Source organism: Ranitomeya variabilis, chromosome 2, assembly GCF_051348905.1.
Source record: "Ranitomeya variabilis isolate aRanVar5 chromosome 2, aRanVar5.hap1, whole genome shotgun sequence".
NCBI classification, from domain to species: domain Eukaryota; kingdom Metazoa; phylum Chordata; class Amphibia; order Anura; family Dendrobatidae; genus Ranitomeya; species Ranitomeya variabilis.
Genome location: NC_135233.1, coordinates 353,106,880 through 353,128,505, shown reverse-complemented (window position 1 = coordinate 353,128,505; position 21,626 = coordinate 353,106,880). Strand labels below are relative to the sequence as shown.

Here is a 21,626-nt window from a genome sequence, read left to right as displayed (position 1 = left end):
CAAATGCGATATCCATGAAATTGCCACCTGCACCAGAGTCAATCATAGCTCCACTGAAAATACACTGTCCTGAACACAGGATCTTAATAGGGAGAGAACAGTGAGAGTTCTTCTCCTTCAGTGAATGGAATACAGCGTTTAAAGGCAGGCTACATTCAGAGATGTCAGATTCATCATCACAGTTGTCATATTCTCCTACCACTGCTAGCACCTTGTTAGGCCGCTTGGGACACTTGGGATAGTTGATTAAAAAGTGGTCAGACTGACCGCAGTAGAAACATAAGACTTTCACAAAGGCGATGCTCCCAGCACTCATTAATCTCGTGCCTCTGAATGGAATCAATTTGCATGGGCACCTACTCCACCTCCTGACAGGTTTTACCTGCAGGCTCTTTGGAAGGAAGGGAAAAGTTAGAAATACGGTTATATGCAGCAAACTTCTCCTGCCCACGCTCAGTAAGGTGAATGTCTATGCGCACACAATGCTGTATAAATGTCTCTAGCTTTTGTGGTGACTCAGAGCGAGCTAGTTCATCTTTTACAATACTAGATAGAACCCTTTTAAAAATAGGCAATTGTGCATAACTGTCCCAATTGGTATCTACCGCTAATCTCCTGAACTCAGTAGCATACTCAATAACAAAACGTTTAGCCTGGCGTAAAGACAATAAAGCAGATTCAGAGGTTGGACGGCAATTAGGATCATCAAACATTAATACTATAGCGGCCAAGAAATCATCCAAGTTATTTAACCGTGGGTCACGAGACTCAATCATCGGATTCGCCCAGGCGAGCGCTCGTGAGGTCAGCAGCATTATTACACACAATACTTTGTATCTATCAGTAGGAAAATGGTCAGCATGCACATCAAAATATAGCATACATTGATTCACAAAGCCACAAAATTTGTCGCGATCACCATTAAATCTAAATGGGGGCAACTTAGATAGGCTAGCTGGTGGCGGTTGCCCTGAGGGTAAAGTCGCTTGTGCAGCTATTTGTGTGCTTATGTCCTGAAAATCCCGTCCATACTGGGACTCTATGCCAGCAAGTTTGTTTTCCTGGGCTGCCATGCGGGTGCTTAAGTCCTGCAAAGTTTGTCCAAACACTTGTTGATTGTGTTCAATGCTTCCAAACTTCTTTTGCAGACCTTCCACATCTTTCTGCAGTGATCTAATTATGGAAAACACCTGCTCTAATCTGCTTTCTGCAGTCATTGTTCCAGCAGTCTTCTCTTTTCTAGCTAGAGAAGCTGAGCCTGGAAGATCAGCAGTAACCAAGCGCACTGTAATAATTATAGGGGATAACTCAGGAGACTCTTTGTGTGGAACAAGACAACTACAGGAAACAGTTTTATAAGTGGTAAAGTCTATATTATCACATGGTGTTTCAACAGGTGCAGAGAGAAACTCAAGTCCACAACACTTGTTGTAAATATTAAACGCAGCTTAGCAGTCTATAGGGAACTTCAGAGGAAAATGCAATCACGCAGAAAGTCTACGAAGCACAGTTATTCTTGAGGATACTTGACACGAATAAGTCCTTGTTTTAGTCCAAACACAGATAGATATGTTTATAAGGCAGTTCAAGCAATGTCTTATCTTAACCAGGAAGGCCTGGTTGATAATCTCAGGTTTAAGAAGAGCAGCAACAGCTTACATGTCCAGTAAATGCAGATGGAAGTAAATACGAGCAGTGTCATGATTCCCCAATGGCATGGGAACATCAGAAACACAAAATAACAGACTAGCTGACTAGCTCTCGGGTGATGGAAACTCAAGCTGACCGTGACCTAAATCTACCACACAACTAACAGTAGCCAGGGAGCATTCCTACGGCTGCCTAAATGCCACGCGCCAGCCGGAGAACTAACTACGCCTGGAAGAGGAAGGAACAGACCTGGCTTACCTCCAGTGAAATTCCCCAAAGATGATAGTAGCCCCCACATATATTAACGGTGAGTTCAGAGGAAAAGACATACACAGTATGAAGGTAGATTTAGCAAAGCGAGGTCCACTTACTAGATAGAGGAAGGATACAAAGAGGACTTCACGGTCAGCTGAAAAACCCTTTCAAAAACCCATCCTGAAATTACTTACAGGGTATGTGCACACGTCAGGATTTTGTCAGGATTTTGTCAGGATTTTGTCAGGATTTTGTCAGGATTTTTCATCAGGATTTGTAGCCAAAACCAGGAGTGGAACAATTAGAGGAAAAGTATAATAGAAACATATGCTCCACTTCTGCATTTATCACCCACTCCTGGTTTTGGCTACAAAACCTAATGAAAAATCCTGACAAAATCCTGACAAAATCCTGACAAAATCCTGACAAAATCCTGACGTGTGCACATAGCCTAAGACTCCTGTGTCAACTCATGACACAGGAGTGGCAATTTCAGTCCACAAGAGCTTCCAGTAACAGGAAATGACAAACTGTAAACTGGACAAAAAATACAAAACAAAAAGGACAAGAGTCCACTTAGCTGATCAGCAGACTAGTAGCAGGAACATGCAACTGAATGACTCAGGTTACAATGATGACCGGCAAGGAAGTGACTGGAGAGCAAGGCTAAATAGGGAACTCCCAAAACTGATGGAAGCAGGTGAGCTGAGGCAGAAAAGTACACACAAGTCTCCAGTACCACCAGCCACCACCAGGGGAGCCCAAAAAGCGGATCACAACAGAGCAGCAGATGAAGGAGGATTACTGGAACTGGTGTACGCAGCAGGAACTCAGAGCAGAGTAGCAGGATAACGACACAGGTTCACTAACTGGGTCTGCCACGTCCCGTGATAGCGCACCCCGACTCATGTTTCGGATTTTATCCTTCGTCAGGGGGACGAAGGATAAGGGGGGGATGGAGGATTCGTCCCCTGACGAAGGATAAAATCCAAAACGCGCGTCGGGGTGCGCTATCAAGGGACGTGGCAGACCCAGTAAGGTAGTTATAGTGTATCTCCCATATTTTACACTTTGCACTTTTGTATGGATTATAATTCCTGCTGTGGCATTGCACTTTAATTACTGCTTTTGCACTGCACTAATTGCACTTTTTTATTGTTATTAGTGCGTAGATCATATATATATATTTTTGCTGTGGGTTTTAACATTAATTGTAGGTTTACACAATGCACTATTTGCACTTTGCACTGCTATGTGGATATTTGGTGCATTTTTTATACTGTTTTATTTATGAGTTATTGGAACTTCCTTTTCTAGCTCAAAAAAATATTTTTTCACTTCCCCTCGACTTCTAATGTTACCGTTATTTTTGGGAGGCACTACTGATATAAATTACTGGGTCAGCCACAACCACTATATTATTGAACATTTTTATGGTTTATATTCTTTTGTCCTGGTGTGCGCACACATGTTTTGTTTTTATCTGGCCAATTATATGTAATAAATGCATTTTTATATCTGCTTTCTGTCTGGTGTTTTTCTGGTTATCCGTATATTGGTTTGGTTTGGTATCCCTTGCCTATTGTCCTGTAGTCCATCCCAGCCTTGTACAGGTCTACAATTTTGTCCATTTTGTCCTTTTGTCCCTTTTGTCCCTTTTGTCCATGGTGGAAAGGTTGGAGTGTGATTGATTAATTGTGTGGACAGTTGTCTCTTATACAGGTAACGAGTACAAAGTAGGAGGGATTCTTAAAAAAAACCTGACAGGTCTGTGATTTTCTGTTTTTTATTCTTAGATTCTATCTCTCAAAGTTGAGGTGTACCTATGATAAAATAACAGACCTCTCCATTCTTTGTAGGTGGGGAAACTTGCAAAATCGGCAGCATATCAAATACCTATTTTCCCCACTATAGAATGAGAAAGAAAGCCATTAAATACTGAAGAAAGAAGACAGTAATTGATATGGTATATTACTAATAGACCAATGATTCTGTGCATTTAGGGGTAACCAGATAGTACAGAGCTCATAGCCTCTGGAAGTGAGAGCTTGGCACCTACGAAAAAACAATCAGTGCCTCCATTGAGGACAGTGGCCAATATGTAATCTTTGTGACTACAGGCTCAAGTTATGAAACTTTCTGCATGACTGATCAGTGATGTTGTTATGCAACATGTTTATACAAAGAGAATATTTAATCTGTCTGAATGACATATTCCAATGACTTATTTGCTTTACTCAATAATATAATATTGTGCTTCAAAGGAGCACTTTATGTTTGTTTTTTTTACCCACTCAATGATAAATCTAAATAGATCCCTCTTCCCTGTACAGTACTGGCCGAACTTGTTTGCACACTTGAAATTGTTCCAGAAACGTAAGTATTTCTCCTATAAAATTATTGCAGTTACATATGTTTTGTTATACACATTTATTTCCTTTGTGTGTATTGTAACAACACCAAAAAAACAGAGGAAACAAAGGTAAATTGGACATAATTACACAAAATAAACAAAATGAGCCAGAAAAAAATTGTTGGCACCTTTCCAAATGAGTGGGTAGAGAACTTTGTTTCAAGCATATAATGCTCATTCAAACTCACCTGTAGCAACTAACAGATGTGGGAAATATCAAAATATGAAAATCATGCCTGTTACAAGATAAAGAGTAGAGAGGTTGACTCAAACTTTCCGTTGTATGTCTGTGCGTGCCACACTAAGCATGGAGAACAGTAAGAGGAGAAGAGAACTGTCTTAGGGCTTGAGAACGAAAATTCTTGAACAATCAGCAATCTCAAGGTTACAAGTCCCAGCCCATCTCCAGAGATCTTGATGTTCCTTTATCCACAGTACGCAACATCATCAAGAAGTTTAGAACCCATGGCACGGTAGCTAATCTCCCTGGAGGTGGATTGCAGAGAAAAATTGATGAAAAGTTACAACACAGAATAACCCAGATGGTACATTAGCAGCCCCAATCAGTTTCAAACTGTCCTGCAGGCTCAAGGGTCATCAGTGTCGGCACAAACTATCCGTCCACATGTGAATGAAATGAAGCGCTATGGCAGGAGACCCAGGAAGACCCCATTGTTGACACAGAGACATAAAAAAGTTAAACTGCAGTTTGTCAAACTAGACGTGAGTAGGCTAAAATACTTCTGGGAAAGTGTCTTCTGGACAGATGAGACCAAGATAAAGCTTTTCAGTAAAGTACATCATTCTACTGTTTACCAAAAATGGAATGAGGCCTTCAAAGAAAGGATCACAGTACCTCTAGTTAAATATTTTGGAGGTTCAAAGATGTTTTGGGGTTGTCTCGCTGGTTCTGGCACTGGGTGAATTGACTGTGTGCAAGGCGTCATGAAATCTGAAGATTAGGATTTGGTATCAAAATGTAGTACCCAGTGTTAGAAAGCTGGGTTTGTGTCCTAGTTAAGGGTCTTCAGCCTGGCAACGACCCCAAACATACTTAAAGAAGCACAAAGAAATTAACAGAAACAAAGAGCTGGAGAGTTCTGAAGTGGCCAGCAATGAGTTCGGATTTAAATCCCATTGAACACTTGTGGAGACATCTTAAAATTGCTGTTAGGAGAAGGCACCTTGTCCAAATTACCTTCTTTTCTCAGTATTTCTGTGTCGTTCCAATACACACAAAAGAAATAAACATGTGTATAACAAAACATGTCATTTCAATAATTTTCTGGGAGAAATGCATCATTTTCTGGAACATTTTAAAGGGTGCAAACACGTTCAGCCATTGCTGTATAGGGAAGAGGGAGCCAGATCTAAGGGTTGGAGAGGAGTAGGGAAAAAATAAAAAAAAAATTGCCAGGTTCAGGAAAACAGCGACATTTACACCAGAAAAAATTACAAATTTATGGCAAGTGACAGGTTCTCTTTAAAGAAAGAAGACAATCTCAGGCCAAAAAGTCACACAGTTCAATACAATCAAAGTTCAATAAAGCCAAACAGTTTTCTAGCTCTGCCTTGGGTTAGACTGGGTTACTATCGGATGGGTTGCTAATAGTGTTGAGCGATACCGTCCGATACTTGAAAGTATCGGTATCGGAAAGTATCGGCCGATACCGGCAAAATATCGGATCCAATCCGATACCGATACCCGATACCAATACAAGTCAATGGGACTCAGGTATCGGACGGTATTCCTGATGGTTCCCAGGGTCTGAAGGAGAGGAAACTCTCCTTCAGGCCCTGGGAACCATATAAATGTGTAAAAGAAAGAATTAAAATAAAAAATATCGCTATACTCACCTGTCCGACGCAGCCGGGACTTCAGCGAGGGAACCGGCAGCGTTGTTTGTTTAAAATTCGCGCTATTACTTGGTTACGTGAATTCCCGGCTTGTGATTGGTCAGGTCGGCCATGTTGCCGGGACGCGGACCAATCACAGCAAGCCGTGACGAAATTACGTCACGGCTTGCTGTGATTGGTCCGCGTCCCGGCAATATGGCCGACCTGACCAATCACAAGCCGTGACGTCACGGGAGGCTGGACACGCGCTCATTTTAAAATGGGCGCGTGTCCAGTCTCCCGTGACGTCACGGCTTGTGATTGGTTGCGCCGCGGTCAACCAATCACAAGCCGGGAGGCTGGACGCGCTCATTTTAAAATGGGCGCGTGTCCAGCCTCCCGTGACGTCACGGCTTGTGATTGGTTGCGCCGCGGTCAACCAATCACAAGCCGGGAGGCTGGACGCGCTCATTTTAAAATGGGCGCGTGTCCAGCCTCCCGTGACGTCACGGCTTGTGATTGGTCAGGGCGGCCATATTGCCGGGACGCGGACCAATCACAGCAAGCCGTGACGTAATTTCGTCACGGCTTGCTGTGATTGGTCCGCGTCCCGGCAACGTGGCCGACCTGACCAATCACAAGCCGGGAATTCACGTAACCAAGTAATAGCGCGAATTTTAAACAAACAACGCTGCCGGTTCCCTCGCTGAAGTCCCGGCTGCGTCGGAGAGGTGAGTATAGCGATATTTTTTATTTTAATTCTCTCTTTTACACATTTTAACATTAATGTTGTTGCGATACCCGATACCCGATACCACAAGAGTATCGGAATCCCGGTATCGGAATTCCGATACAGCAAGTATCGGCCGATACCCGATACTTGCAGCATCGGAATGCTCAACACTAGTTGCTAAGTAATTAATACATTTTTTTTTTCAATTCAACAATAGAAAAAATACATTTTTCATAAAATTTTTTGCTTATGTTTTTTATTGTTCATGTTTGCTTATTGAATGGTTTATCCAGCTTAGTAGTGTCATGTGGATGATAAATATATGCATGTTTATGTATGTATATGATAAGATGTATGAAAAAAAATAGAATTAGACTTACCGGTAATTCGGTTTCTAGGAACCTTCCACGACAGCATAGGAGGATATCTCCATGTCCTAATGGGGGACAGGAAGCACAAAGAAGTTAAAAGGCCCCTCCTACCTCCAAATCGCCAGTGACTTATAACGGATACCATAGCACTAGCTACCTTAATAAACCCAGGATAAATCCAATGGAAGGGAGGGAATTAGTGCTGTTGTGGAAGGTTCCTAGAAACCGAATTACCGGTAAGTCTAATTCTATTTTCTCTAATCACCTTCCACGACAGCATAGGAGGAGTACCAACCAATTCTGCACTGGGGGGGACAATAGCCTGGAGAACTTTCCGGCCAAAGACTAGATCCCTGTTGGACAATAAGTCCAATCTATAGTGTTTGGTAAATGTATGTGGTGAAGACCAAGTTGCGGTCCTGCAGATCTGCTCGATGGAGGCGCCTGCTCGTTCAGCCCATGAAGTTGACGTAGATCTCGTAGAGTGAGCTCTGACTCCAATTGGCGGTGTTAAATTTTGGGCTAGATAAGATTCTTGTATAGCCCTCTTAATCCAGCTAGAGATGGTGCTTTTTGCCACCTTCTTCCCTTTTTTTCTGATCTGACGTATGGATAAACAGGTTTTGGTCAATTCTGAAAGAGTTAGTCTGTTCAAGGTAGTGTATGATGATACGTCTAACGTCAAGAGTATGGAATTCCTCTTCCTTAGAGTTTGCCGGATTCTGACAGAAGGAGGGAAGGATGATGTTTTGAGATCGGTGAAAATTAGACACCACTTTAGGTAGAAAAAAAGGATCCAGACGAAGGGTTATGGAGTCGTCTGTTATTGTCAAGTAGGGTTCTCTTACTGATATTGAAGCTCCGCTACGCTTCTTGCAGTGGTTATTGCCACTAGAAAGGCAGCTTTGTACGAAAGAAATTGAGGAGAGCAAGAAGACAGGGGCTCAAACGGTGCTTGAGTGAGACCCCTGAGGACCAGGTTTAGATCCCAAGAGGGAACAACGGGTTGTTTCCCAGGTTGCAACCTGAGAGCTGATACCATAAATCTTCTGATCCAACGATGGTTGGCCAGCTCCTGATCGAAAACAGCACTGAGAGCAGAGACTTGAACTTTCAATGTGCTAGGTTTAAGCCCTAACTCTAAACCGCACTGAAGAAAATCCAATATTTTTGAAATATTTGGATGGAGAGGATCAGGAGTACTAGTAAGACAAAAGGTAGAGAAGGTTTTCCACACCTTACTGTAGATTGCATTTGTAACAGATTTCCTGGATCTTTGTAAGGCAGAAATCACTGCATCCGATAGTTTCCCTGCCTTTAGGACCTGGGTTTCAGCAACCAGGCTGCTAGGTTCCATTTCCGGGGGTTGCAATGTTGAAAAGACCCTTGGAGAAGAAAATCGGCATCCACTGGTAAGAGAACTGGCCCGTCTATATGCAGCTCGACAATGAGGTTGTACCAACTCCTCTTCGGCCACACTGGGGCTACCAGTATGGTAGGCACCTGTTCCTCTCGTATCTTCCGCAGGACTTTCGCCAACAGAGGAATTGGTGGGAACTGGGAAGGCATATGCCAGTCGGAAATTCCAATTCTGAACCAGGGCATCTACCCCTCTGGGATTGTCCCTGGGGTTTAGGGAAAAAAAGGTTTTTACCTGGGCATTCTGATCTGAGGCAAAAAGATCTACTTCCAGAAGGCCCCATTTATCCACCAGCATCTTGAAAGTTCTTTTGTTCAGGCTCCACTCCCCAGGCTGAATGTCCTGACGACTCAGGAAATCCACCTGGAAGTTTGATGACCCCTTCAGGTGGACTGCTGTGAGGGAGAGAAGCTTCTTTTCTGCCCAGCAAAAAATTTGACTCGATACGCCTGCCAAGCTGTTGACTTTTGAGCTCCCCTGATGTTTGAGATGGGAGACTGTGGTTGTGTTGTCTGAGTAGATCTGGACATGACTTCCTGAAATTAAGCTGTTTGCTGCTATGAGGGCTTCCTCCACTGCTTTCAGTTCCCTGAAATTGGAGGATCTGGCACTTATTGTCTGACTCCAGAGGTGCTGAAACGGAATATGCCGGATTACTGCTCCTCAACCCTGCTTGCTGGTGTCGGTCGTGATTGTCACAAGGGGAGATTGTGACCAGCTTACCTCCCTGTGGATATTTATGGGGTTCAACCACCATGCAAGTGATGCCTTCACACGGCCTGGAGTAAACACTCTTCTGTTTAGGGAACCCGGATTCCCATCCCAGTTTGCGAGAATGTGGGCCTGGAGGACTCTGGAATGGGCCTGAGCCCATGACACTGACTGGATACATGCTGTCATGTAGCCCAGAACCGACATGCTCTCGCGTATGGTTGGAGATCTGCTTTCTCTGAAATCTATCACCTTTTTTGTTAAGTGTTGTGAATTCCGCTCTTGGGCTCCCTCCGGTGGTTGTAAGTGGCACTTTTGTGACTTCTGCTCTTGGGCTCCCTCCGGTGGTTTTAAGTGGTATGGCTGCTCCTTGGATTTAGCAGTCTGCAGCTGCTTCCACTGATTGTCTTTCTGGCTTGGCTATTTAACCTGGTTCTATCCTTCAACCTGTGCCAGTTGGCAATGGTTCCTGGTTGGATTCACATCTCTGCTTGGATTTCCCTGATATTCTGACCAGTTCAGCAAAGATAAGTCCTTGCTTTGTTCTTTTGTAGTCCACTTGTTGTGGACTTAATCTTTCTGCACTTTCTATGTTTTTTCTAGTCCAGCTTGTCAGTATGGATTTATTCAGTTAAGCTGGAAGCTCTGGGAAGCAGATTTACCCTCCACACCTTTAGTCAGGTGTGGAGATTTTTGTAAACTCTGTGGTGGATTTTTCTAGTTTTTAATACTGACCGCACAGTATTCTGTCCTGTTCTATCTATCTAGCTAGAGTGGCCTCCTTTGCTACATCCTGGTTTCATTCTGTGTATGTCATCTCCCTCTCCACTCACAGTCAATATTTGTGGGGGGCTGTCTATCCTTTGGGGATTTTCTCTGAGGCAAGATAGCTTTCCTGTTTCTATCTTTAGGGGTAGTTAGTCCTCCGGCTGTGACGAGGTGTCTAGGGAGTGACAGGAACATCCCACGGCTACTTCTAGTGTTGTGTTAAGCTCAGGAACTGCGGTCAGTACAGGTACCACCTCCTCCAGAGCACATCCCATGTTGCTCCTAAACCACCAGTTCATAACAGTACAACTGGCCAAAAATGAATTACATGCATCTCAAAAGAAGGAAAAAAAAGTTCTGAGCCATTTTTTTTTTCTGCAGTCTGTTTTGTCTTTTTTTTCCTCTTAATCTCTGGGTGGTTCAGGATTTTGGCGCTGGCATGGATGTTCAGGGTTTGTTTTCTCGTGTGGATCAACTTGCTGCAGGAGTACAGAGTATCCAAGATTATGTTGTCCAGACTCCGGCTTTAGAGCCTAAAATTCCTACTCCTGATTTGTTTTTTGGGGACAGATCCAAGTTTTTGAACTTTAAAAATAACTGCAAATTGTTTTTTTGCTTTGAAACCCCGTTCCTCTGGTAATCTCATTCAGCAGGTTAAAATTGTCATCTCTCTGCTGCGTGGCGACCCTCAGGACTGGGCATTCTCCCTTGAATCAGGGGATCCAGCAATGCTTAATGTAGACGCATTTTTTCAAGCGCTCGGATTATTGTATGACTAACCTAATTCTGTGGATCGTGCAGAAAAAACCTTGATGGCCCTATATCAGGGTCAGGAAGCGGCAGAATTATACTGCCAGAAATTTAGAAAATGGTCTGTGCTCACTAAATGGAATGAGGATGCTCTGGCAGCAATTTTCAGAAAGGGTCTTTCTGAAGCCCTTAAAGATGTTATGGTGGGGTTCCCCACGCCTGCTGGTTTGAGCGAATCTATGTCTCTAGCCATTCAGATTGATCGGCGCCTGCGCGAGCGCAAAGTTGTGCACCATATGGCAGTGTCCTCTGAGCAGAGTCCTGAGCCTATGCAATGTGATAGGATTTTGATTAGAGCAGAACGGCAGGGATTCAGACATCAGAATAGGCTGTGTTTTTACTGTGGTGATTCTGCTCATGTTATTTCTGATTGCCCTAAGCGTACTAAGAGGGTCGCTAGGTCTGTTACCATCAGTACTGTACAGCCTAAATTTCTCCTATCTGTGACCCTGATTTGCTCATTATCGTCCTTTTCTGTCATGGCATTTGTGGATTCAGGCGCTGCCCTGAACTTAATGGACTTGGAATTCGCCAGGCGCTGTGGTTTTTCCTTGCAGCCTTTGCAGAGCCCTATTCCTTTGAGGGGTATTGATGCTACACCGTTGGTCAAGAATAAACCTCAGTAGGGTTGAGCGACTTTTATTTTTATAGGATCGGGTCGGGTTTCACGAAACCCGACTTTCTCAAAAGTCGGGTTGAGTGAAATCGGCCGATCCTATAAAAAAGTCGGGGTCGGGGTCGGTCGAAACGCGAAACCCAATGCAGTGCAATGGGATACTATGGTTCCCAGGGTCTGAAGGAGAGGAAACTCTCCTTCAGGCCCTGGGATCCATATTTAAGTGTAAAATAAAGAATTAAAATAAAAAATATTGATATACTCACCCTCTGACGCGCCCTGGTAGTAATCGGCATCTTCCGTTCCTAAGAATGAGCGCGTTCAGGGCCTTAGATGACGTCACGGCTTTGTGATTGGTCGCGGCGGCCCACGTGACCGCTCAGCAACCAATCACAAGCCATGACATAATTCTCTCAGGTCCTAAATTCCTCATTCTAGGAATTTAGGCCATGAGAATTACGTCACGGCTTGTGATTGGTCGCTGAGCGGTCACGTGGGCCGCCGCGACCAATCACAAAGCCGTGACGTCATCTAAGGCCCTGAACGCGCTCATTCTTAAGAAGGAAGGCTGCCGGAAAGAAGCAGGGCACGTACGAGGGTGAGTATATACCTAATATGAATATACTCACCCTCGGCTTCTTTCCGGCAGCCTTCCTTCTTAAGAATGAGCGCGTTCAGGGCCTTAGATGACGTCACGGCTTTGTGATTGGTCGTGGCGGCCCACGTGACCGCTCAGCGACCAATCACAAGCCGTGACGTAATTCTCATGGCCTAAATTCCTAGAATGAGGAATTTAGGACCTGAGAGAATTACGTCACGGCTTGTGATTGATTGGTCACTGAGCGGTCACGTGAGCCGTCGCGACCAATCACAAAGCCGTGACATCATCTAAGGCCCTGAACGCGCTCATTCTTAGGAACGGAAGATGCCGATCACTACCAGGGCTCGTCAGAGGGTGAGTATATCAATATTTTTTATTTTAATTCTTTATTTTACACTTAAATATGGATTCCGATACCGATTTCCGATATCGCAAACATATCGGAACTCGGTATCGGAATTCCGATACCAGATTCAGAAGATCGCCGACCTCATGGCCGACCCCACACAGGGGTTGGGTCGGGTTTCATGAAACCCGACTTTGCCAAAAGTCGGCGACTTCTGAAAATGGTCGAACCGTTTCGCTCAACCCTAAACCTCAGTATTGGACTCAGCTGACCATGTGCATGCTCCAGCACATCAGGAAGATTGCCGTTTTCTGGTGTTGCATAACTTGCATGATGTTGTTGTCCTGGGTTTTCCATGGTTACAGGAACATAATCCGGTGCTGGATTGGAAATCTATGTCTGTGACTAGTTGGGGTTGTCAAGGGGTACATAGTGACATTCCTTTGATGTCAATTTCCTCTTCCCCCTCTTCTGAAGTCCCTGAGTTTTTGTTGGATTTCTAGGATGTATTTGATGAGCCCAAGTCCAGTTCCCTTCCTCCACATAGGGACTGTGATTGTGCTATTAACTTTATTCCTGGCTGTAAGTTCCGTAAGGGCCGACTTTTCAATCTGTCTGTGCCAGAGCATGCCGCCATGCGGAGTTATGTCAAGGAGTCTTTGGAGAAGGGGCATATTCGGCCGTCTTCATCACCATTGGGAGCGGGATTCTTTTTTGTTGCCAAGAAAGATGGCTCCTTGAGACCCTGTATTGATTATCGCCTTCTTAATAAGATCACGGTCAAATTCCAATACCCTTTACCTTTGCTTTCTGATTTGTTTGCTCGGATTAAGGGGGCTAGTTGGTTTACTAAGATTGACCTTCGAGGGGCATATAATCTTGTTCGTATTAAACAGGGTGACGAATGGAAAACTGCATTTAATATGCCCGAAGGCCATTTTGAATACCTTGTGATGCCTTTCGGGCTTTCTAATGCTCCTTCTGTATTTCAGTCCTTCATGCATGATATTTTCCGCAATTATCTTGATAAATTCATGATTGTGTATTTGGATGATATTTTGATTTTTTCCGATGATTGGGAGTCTCATGTGAAGCAGGTCAGGATGGTATTCCAGATCCTTCGTGATAATGCTTTATTTGTGAAGGGGTCTAAGTGCCTATTTGGAGTTCAGAAGGTCTCTTTTTTGGGTTTTATTTTTTCTCCCTCGTCTATAGAAATGGATCCTGTTAAGGTCCAAGCCATTCATGACTGGATTCAACCCACATCGGTGAAGAGCCTTCAGAAATTTTTGGGCTTTGCTAATTTTTATCACCGTTTCATTGCCAACTTTTCCAGTGTGGTTAAACCCCTGACCGATTTGACGAAGAAAGGCGCTGATGTGACAAATTGGTCCTCTGCGGCTGTTGAGGCCTTTCAGGAGCTTAAACGCCGATTTACTTCTGCCCCTGTGTTGCGTCAGCCGGATGTTTCTCTTCCTTTTCCGGTTGAGGTTGACGCTTCTGAGATTAGTGCAGGGGCCGTTTTGTCTCAGAGGAATTCTGATGGTTCTTTGATGAAACCGTGTGCTTTTTTTTCCAGAAAGTTTTCGCCTGCGGAGCGCAATTATGACGTTGGCAATCGGGAGCTGTTGGCTATGAAGTGGGCATTTGAGGAGTGGCGACATTGGCTTGAGGGAGCCAAGCACCGCGTTGTGGTCTTGACCGATCATAAGAATCTGATTTACCTCGAGTCGGCCAAGCGGCTGAACCTTAGACAGGCTCGATGGTCCCTGTTTTTCTCCCGTTTTGATTTTGTGGTCTCGTATCTTCCGGGATCTAAGAATGTTAAGGCTGATGCCCTCTCTAGGAGTTTTTTGCCTGTTTCTCCTGGAGTCCTTGAGCCGGTTGGCATTCTTAAAGAAGGGGTGATTCTTTCTGCCATCTCCCCTGATTTACGGCGGGTGCTTCAGGAATTTCAGGCTGATAAACCTGTCCGCTGTCCAGTGGGGAAGCTGTTTGTTCCTGATAGATCGACTAGTAAGGTAATTTCTGAGCTTCATTGTTCAGTGTTGGCTGGTCATCCTGGGATTTTTGGTATCAGAGATTTGGTTGCTAGGTCCTTTTGGTGGCCTTCCTTGTCGCGGGATGTGCGTTCTTTTGTGCAGTCCTGTGGGACTTGTGCCCGGGCCAAGCCTTGCTGTTCTCGCGCTAGTGGGTTGCTTTTGCCCTTGCCGGTCCCTGAGAGGCCCTGGACGCACATTTCCATGGATTTTATTTCGAATCTTCCTGTTTCCCAGAAGATGTCTGTTATCTGGGTGGTTTGTGACAGGTTCTCTAAAATGGTCCATTTGGTACCTTTGCCTAAATTGCCTTCCTCCTCTGATTTGGTTCCATTGTTTTTACAGCATGTGGTTCGTTTGCATGGCATTCCGGAGAATATTGTGCCTGACAGAGGTTCCCAGTTTGTTTCTAGGTTTTGGCAGGCCTTTTGTGCTAGGATGGGCATTGATTTGTCTTTTTCTTCGGAGTTTCATCCTCAGACAAATGGCCAAACTGAGCGAACTAATCAGACCTTGGAAACCTATTTGAGATGCTTTGTGTCTACTGATCAGGATGATTGGGTGGCTTTCTTGCCGTTGGCCGAGTTTGCCCTTAATAATCGGGCTAGTTCGGCTACTTTGGTTTCGCCTTTCTTTTGTAATTTTGGTTTTCATCCTCATTTTTCTTCGGGGAAGGTTGAGCCTTCTGATTGTCCTGGTGTGGATTCTGTGGTGGACAGGTTACAGCAGATTTGGACTCATGTGGTAGACAATTTGACGTTGTCTCAGGAAAAGGCTCAACGTTTTGCTAACCGCCGTCGGTGTGTTGGTCCCCGGCTTTGGGTGGGGGATTTAGTCTGGTTATCTTCTCGTCATGTTCCTATGAAGGTCTCTTCCCCTAAGTTCAAGCCTCGGTTTATTGGCCCTTATAAGATTTCTGAGACTATCAATCCAGTGTCTTTTCGTTTGGCCCTTCCAGCCTCTTTTGCCATCCATAATGTTTTCCATAGATCTTTGTCGCGGAGATATGTGGTGCCCGTTGTTCCCTCGGTTGATCCTCCTGCCCCGGTGTTGGTTGAGGGGGAGTTGGAATATGTGGTTGAGAAAATTTTGGATTCTCGTTTTTCAAGGCTGAGGCTTCAGTATCTTGTCAAGTGGAAGGGTTATGGCCAGGAGGATAATTCTTGGATTGTTGCCTCCGATGTCCATGCCGCCGATTTGGTTCGTGCTTTTCACTTGGCTCGTCCTGATCGGCCTGGGGGCTCTGATGTGGGTTCGGTGTCCCCTCCTCAAGGGGGGGTACTGTTGTGAATTCCGCTCTTGGGCTCCCTCCGGTGGTTGTAAGTGGCACTTTTGTGACTTCTGCTCTTGGGCTCCCTCAGGTGGTTTTAAGTGGTACGGCTGCTCCTTGGATTGCAGCTGCTTCCACTGATTGTCTTTCTGGCTCGGCTATTTAACCTGGTTCTATCCTTCAGCCTGTGCCAGTTGGCAATGGTTCCTGGTTGGATTCACATCTCTGCTTGGATTTCCCTGATATTCTGACCAGTTCAGCAAAGATAAGTCCTTGCTTTGTTCTTTTGCAGTCCACTTGTTGTGGACTTAATCTTTCTGCACTTTCTATGTTTTTTCTAGTCCAGCTTGTCAGTATGGATTTATTCAGTTAAGCTGGAAGCTCTGGGAAGCAGATTTACCCTCCACACCTTTAGTCAGGTGTGGAGATTTTTGTAAACTCTGTGGTGGATTTTTCTAGTTTTTAATACTGACCGCACAGTATTCTGTCCTGTTCTATCTATCTAGCTAGAGTGGCCTCCTTTGCTACATCCTGGTTTCATTCTGTGTATGTCATCTCCCTCTCCACTCACAGTCAATATTTGTGGGGGGCTGTCTATCCTTTGGGGATTTTCTCTGAGGCAAGATAGCTTTCCTGTTTCTATCTTTAGGGGTAGTTAGTCCTCCGGCTGTGACGAGGTGTCTAGGGAGTGACAGGAACATCCCACGGCTACTTCTAGTGTTGTGTTAAGCTCAGGAACTGCGGTCAGTACAGGTACCACCTCCTCCAGAGCACATCCCATGTTGCTCCTAAACCACCAGTTCATAACAGTTAAGGCCCGAAGATGGTCTTCCGGGAGAAAGGACTTCTGTTTTACTGAGTCCAGCAGAACTCCCAGGAACCTTCTTGTTTTGGAAGGTTGTAATTGGGATTTTTTTAGATTTGGGAACCACCCTAATGTTTTGAGAATGTCCGGGGTTCTCGTAACATGATTGGTGGGAACCTGAGCTGAAGGGGCTATCAGAAGCAGATCGTCCAGGTAAGGGATGATACAGATTCCCTGTCTGCGGATATGAGACACTGTCTCCACCATTATCCTTGAGAAAACTCTTGGGGCTGAAGAGATTCCAAAAGGGAGCATGTTGAATTGAAAGTGTCTCACATGCTGATTGAATTGAATCGCAAACCTGAGATACTTCCTGTGATGGGGGTGAATGGGTACGTGAAAGTAAGCGTCTTTTAGGTCTATTGTTACAATAAAAAACCCAGGACCTATTAGGGGAATGGCCGATTTCACCGATTCCATCTTGAATCTGCGGTATACAATATGACAATTCAGATCTTTCAGGTTTATTATGACTCTTGGTTCCCCTGTTTTTTACCAGGAATAATCGGGAATAGTGTCCTACACCCCATTCTTCTGGGGGTGTCTGAGAAATTGCGTTTGATTTTAGCAGGTCCCTCAGGCCTGTCATCATCATTGAGAAGGCTCTCTGAGATGACGAGGAGGTAACCCTCAGATTCCAAGAGGGGGGGATAAGAATTCTATCAGAAGGCCCTCTTGTATTATATTGTGGATCCACTGACATTCGGACATGGCCCGCCAGTGATGAATGAATCTTGCGAGCCTCCCCCCCACCGGGACGGAGTCATTTCTCCTGCTGCTGTTGCTGCTGCTGTTGGGGAATGAGGATATTTTTTCCCCTCACTTTGGCATAGCTCCATCTCCCCGTTTTTCCTTTACCTCTTGTTTGAGGGGTATTTGACTGGGGGCACGAAAAAACTGCCTCCTGATAGGCTTTTGCTCTGGAAGGGCCTTTTTGCTATCTGTGGCCTTTTCTAGAATTTCATCTAGAGAGGAGCCAAATAGATAGTCACCTTTAAAGGGTATTTGAGCACAGCTTAATTTTGGAGGTGACATCACCACTCCACATCTTAAGCCAGAGGGCTCTTCTTCCTTGGATTGGACTAGAGATCTACCCGCAATCCTAATAGACTCCATGGCATCTGAGAGAAAGGCCGAAGCCTTTTGAAGCATGGGTAGAGAATCAAGCAGTTCTCTCCTTGATGTGCTCTGAGAAATGTGCTTTTCTAGCTCATCTATCCAACGAGAAAGGGCTCTAGCGACACAGGTACCTACGATGTTAGATTTTAATCCAGAGGTGGATGTTTCCCAGGATTTCTTTAATAGACTCTCCATTTTCCTATCTAATGGATCCCTCAGCTGAGAGGAGTCTTCAAAGGGGAGCAAAGTTTTCTTAGCCACTCTCGCCACCTGTGTGTCGACCCTTGGCACATCCCAGGAAGGAGAACCTGCCTCTAAGAGAAACCTGTGTCTCATTTCAGATGGTGTGACTAGACGTTTCTCTGGGCATTCCCACTCCTGAGATATCATGTCTATGATGTTTTGGTGTACTGGGAACCCCAATCGCTTTTCTGACTTCAATTCTCCAAACATTTCATCTTGTATAGTTTGAGATATAGGTTCCTCCTGCAGCCCTATAGTGCTGTGCACGGCCATTACTAGTTCATCAATGTAATCCGAGGAGAAAAAATATTTTCTTGCTTCAGAAATTTTATAACTTGAAGGTTCTCCCCATATTTCCAAGGAGGAAGAATAGGAATGGTTAGAATCAGAGTCAGAATCCTCAGTTTGAATCCTCCTTTTTTTAGAAGGAGAAGGATTCTGTAGGGAGGAGGCATAGGAGTATTGAAGGCAGCTGAGGAAGATTGTACTTCACTTCTGACAAGCGTACAGATTTTTTCAATCAGGGAAGGCTGCTCGGCTCTACCGATCTTGTCCATGCAGGCTTGACACAGTTTCTTCTCCCATAAGGAGGGAAGCTTCAAACTGCAGATTGCACATTTTGCTGTTTTTCTGGCCGGGTTTTTCTGGGCAGACTTGTCTCCCTAAAATAGAGGGAGAGTGGAGTCAGGAACTTAAGGGGCCCCTATTACCCTGGGCTTGGACTCACCCCGCGACAGACTTACTGGAACTGGGGCAGTGCTGGGCTCTACAGATGCAGGGCAGGAAGCACCATCCATACTGAAGGGATCAGTCTTACCTGGAGGTGTCTTCGAGCTGGTTTATGTAGCAATAAACCCAGCCCCCAGCGCATGTGAAATTAGTCCCCTCCTCTTCTTCAGGTACAAAGGCAGGCCTCCACGTCAGGCGGCGCCATCTGCGGTGCCTAGAGGCCCGGAAGCCAGAACAAGACCACACGAGGAAGTGTGTGCGTTCCATAGCGTGGAACACAGAAACCGGAAGTGACGCAAGAGAATTGCTGACGTCACTTCCAGGAGAAGCCAAGACCGCAGGAGGATGAGGAAAATGGTGGTGAGCTCAGGAGGACACCGCCGGGGATCACTGGCTTGCTTTACCTTAATGAGGCACAGGTGGGCCAGGACAGGTCCCGAGTCCAGAGGAGGTGGGAGCAGTGCATCATGTGGAGGAAGTCAGAACCCATGACCACCACTGCCCGGTTGAAAATACAGGTAGACCGCTGTGGAGAAACGGGGTCAGTGGGTGCTCTCGTCCGCTGGCCCAGCTGTCTTTAGCAAGACTGCATGGACCATGGCTCATACCACTGAATGCCCATTCTATCTCCCCATGGGCAATACACTACAAAGACAACACAGGGTTAAGGTAAAACAGTGTGGCAATACTTTATTGAACCACAACACACAATAGCAAACAGAACAATCTCACCATGGCTGGAATGGTTTGGTTACATGGGCGCATATAAAATATCACTGCGTCTCCACGTATTTCCAGTATGACATGATGTCAGAGCTCCCAGGGTCACATGGGCGCATATAAAAGATCACTGCGTCTCCATGTATTTCCAGTATGACATGATGTCAGAGCTCCCAGGGTCGCTACTCCATCTGTTGATGAACGCACAGAGAAGGGGTAATGACAAGTATAGGGAGATGACCAAGAACTGTCCATAGAGTCCATACAAGGTCCAAAGCCAGTTGATATGATGTCAGAGCTCCCAGTGTCACTACTCCATCTGTGGATGAACGCACAGAGAAGTGGTAATGACAAGCATAGGGAGGTTACCAAGAACTGTCCATAGAGTCCATACAAGGTCCAAAGCCAGTTGACACGAGGTCACCACCTGGCTTATCTGACCATCTCCATGGAGCCAGGCGACCAGCGGGTCCCAACCCTGGCTTTCTCCAAACATATCCATGGTGCAGAGATGGTCATTCGATCAGATCTGTGTCCTTACAACCGGAGCCAAAAACCCTTAGGTTGTATCCTATAGAATCCTAGATCAGTGTCCCTTGTGATGTTGCCATGATGAATTGGCTGCAGTCCTTTCTCGTCTGTTGGGTGGGTTGCAGAATGTCTGGCTGGTAGCTCTGTATTACTACAGACTCCAGGATGTGATCTCTGAGTCATTTTATACCCAAGGCATGTAAGCTATTTTTAGAATTACCCAGGGTCTTTCAGTCCAACATCAAGATAAGGTAAACAATGGTGATGGGATTAAGTAGCACTATTAGCAAATAAGCACACATCAATAAACAAAGCTTAACCCACTCAATGTACAGTCACTATTACAGACTTACATGGTATGTTAGATAGTATATCAGTGGGCAAGCCTGTATTCTTGACCCACCAGACATAAACACTTAAATTCACAAGCCAATATACAGATAAAAAGCCAGTTCTTTTGTTTTTGCAAAATATGGTTGTCTGGGAAATTAAGATACAATCTGGTTTCTTCACAACCGCGGTCACCGGCCATGCAGCATAGAATAACCTCTCCATGCCCCAAGGGGGGCAGGAAAGACACTGGCGATTTGGAGGTAGGAGGGGCCTTTTAACCTCTTTCTGCTTCCTGTCCCCCATTAGGGAATGGAGACATCCTCCTATGCTGTCGTGGAAGGTGACTAGAGAAAATCCAAGGTTTTGATGATGGGAACTTTTTACTTTTTATAATTTTTTTCCCCAGATGTTTTATAGTTCTGCTTTGCCAGGTTCACTGTGCCAGATCACATGATCTAATAGAAGCATAAACAGAGCCAATTAATTTATTTACCACTTAGTGCTTATTGAGCTCTATGTGGCCAGTAAAATGAAAGACAGAAGCCGTAATAAACCGCTTCTGTCTTCTGCTCAGGGTCTCAAGCTGTGTCTTACTGTGGGAATCCGATATGCTTTTTCTAGAATTAATTATAGTAAAAAGCAATTTAGTAGTGGAGCGTCAGGAGGTAGACCCAGACAGAGGGGAGAGGGAAGAAAAGGTGCAGAGTCCCCTGCAGCTTCCAGCCGAACACCTCCAGTAGAGGACGCGATAGCAGGGAAAATGAAGATCGGTCTCAGGAGCACAGAAAGAAGACTCGAACACCAGGTTGTATTTGAACCACAACGCATTTCAACGGATAACACCGTCTTCATCGGGTGGGCAGTTTATTAGTGGTGACAAAGAGGCAGTATTTAAATAAACAACAACCAATCGCAAAGCTATTACAAGTAGTAATAATGAATAGGGGGGCCTATATCACAGAAGCCCTCAGACTTTTGAGCGACACAGACTATTAATTAAAACTTGACTGTGATATCTCTATTGATATATTTGTTGAATATAATACACTCATTAAAGCAGCCCACTCCCTAGAATGAAGACATTTTAGATTTAATCTTGCACCATAAATTAAGGCCCAGGAGGACCAAATGTGGTCATCTTAGGCATCTTTTCATTATTATGTTATAGAATTGTCACTCAAGTCTCTGTTCTTTTCATGGAAACAACTCCCAACGCTGAGTTAGTTCATACAGTTCTTACACTAATG

At 44.9% G+C, this 21,626-nt stretch overlaps 1 protein-coding gene across 7 annotated transcripts in view; it reads left to right on the top strand.

The window, feature by feature from the left end:
• LOC143805873 (cytochrome P450 2F3-like) overlaps nt 1-21,626 on the top strand; it is a 177,887-nt gene that overhangs the window by 72,852 nt on the left and 83,409 nt on the right. The gene's annotated exons all lie outside the window — the stretch shown is intronic.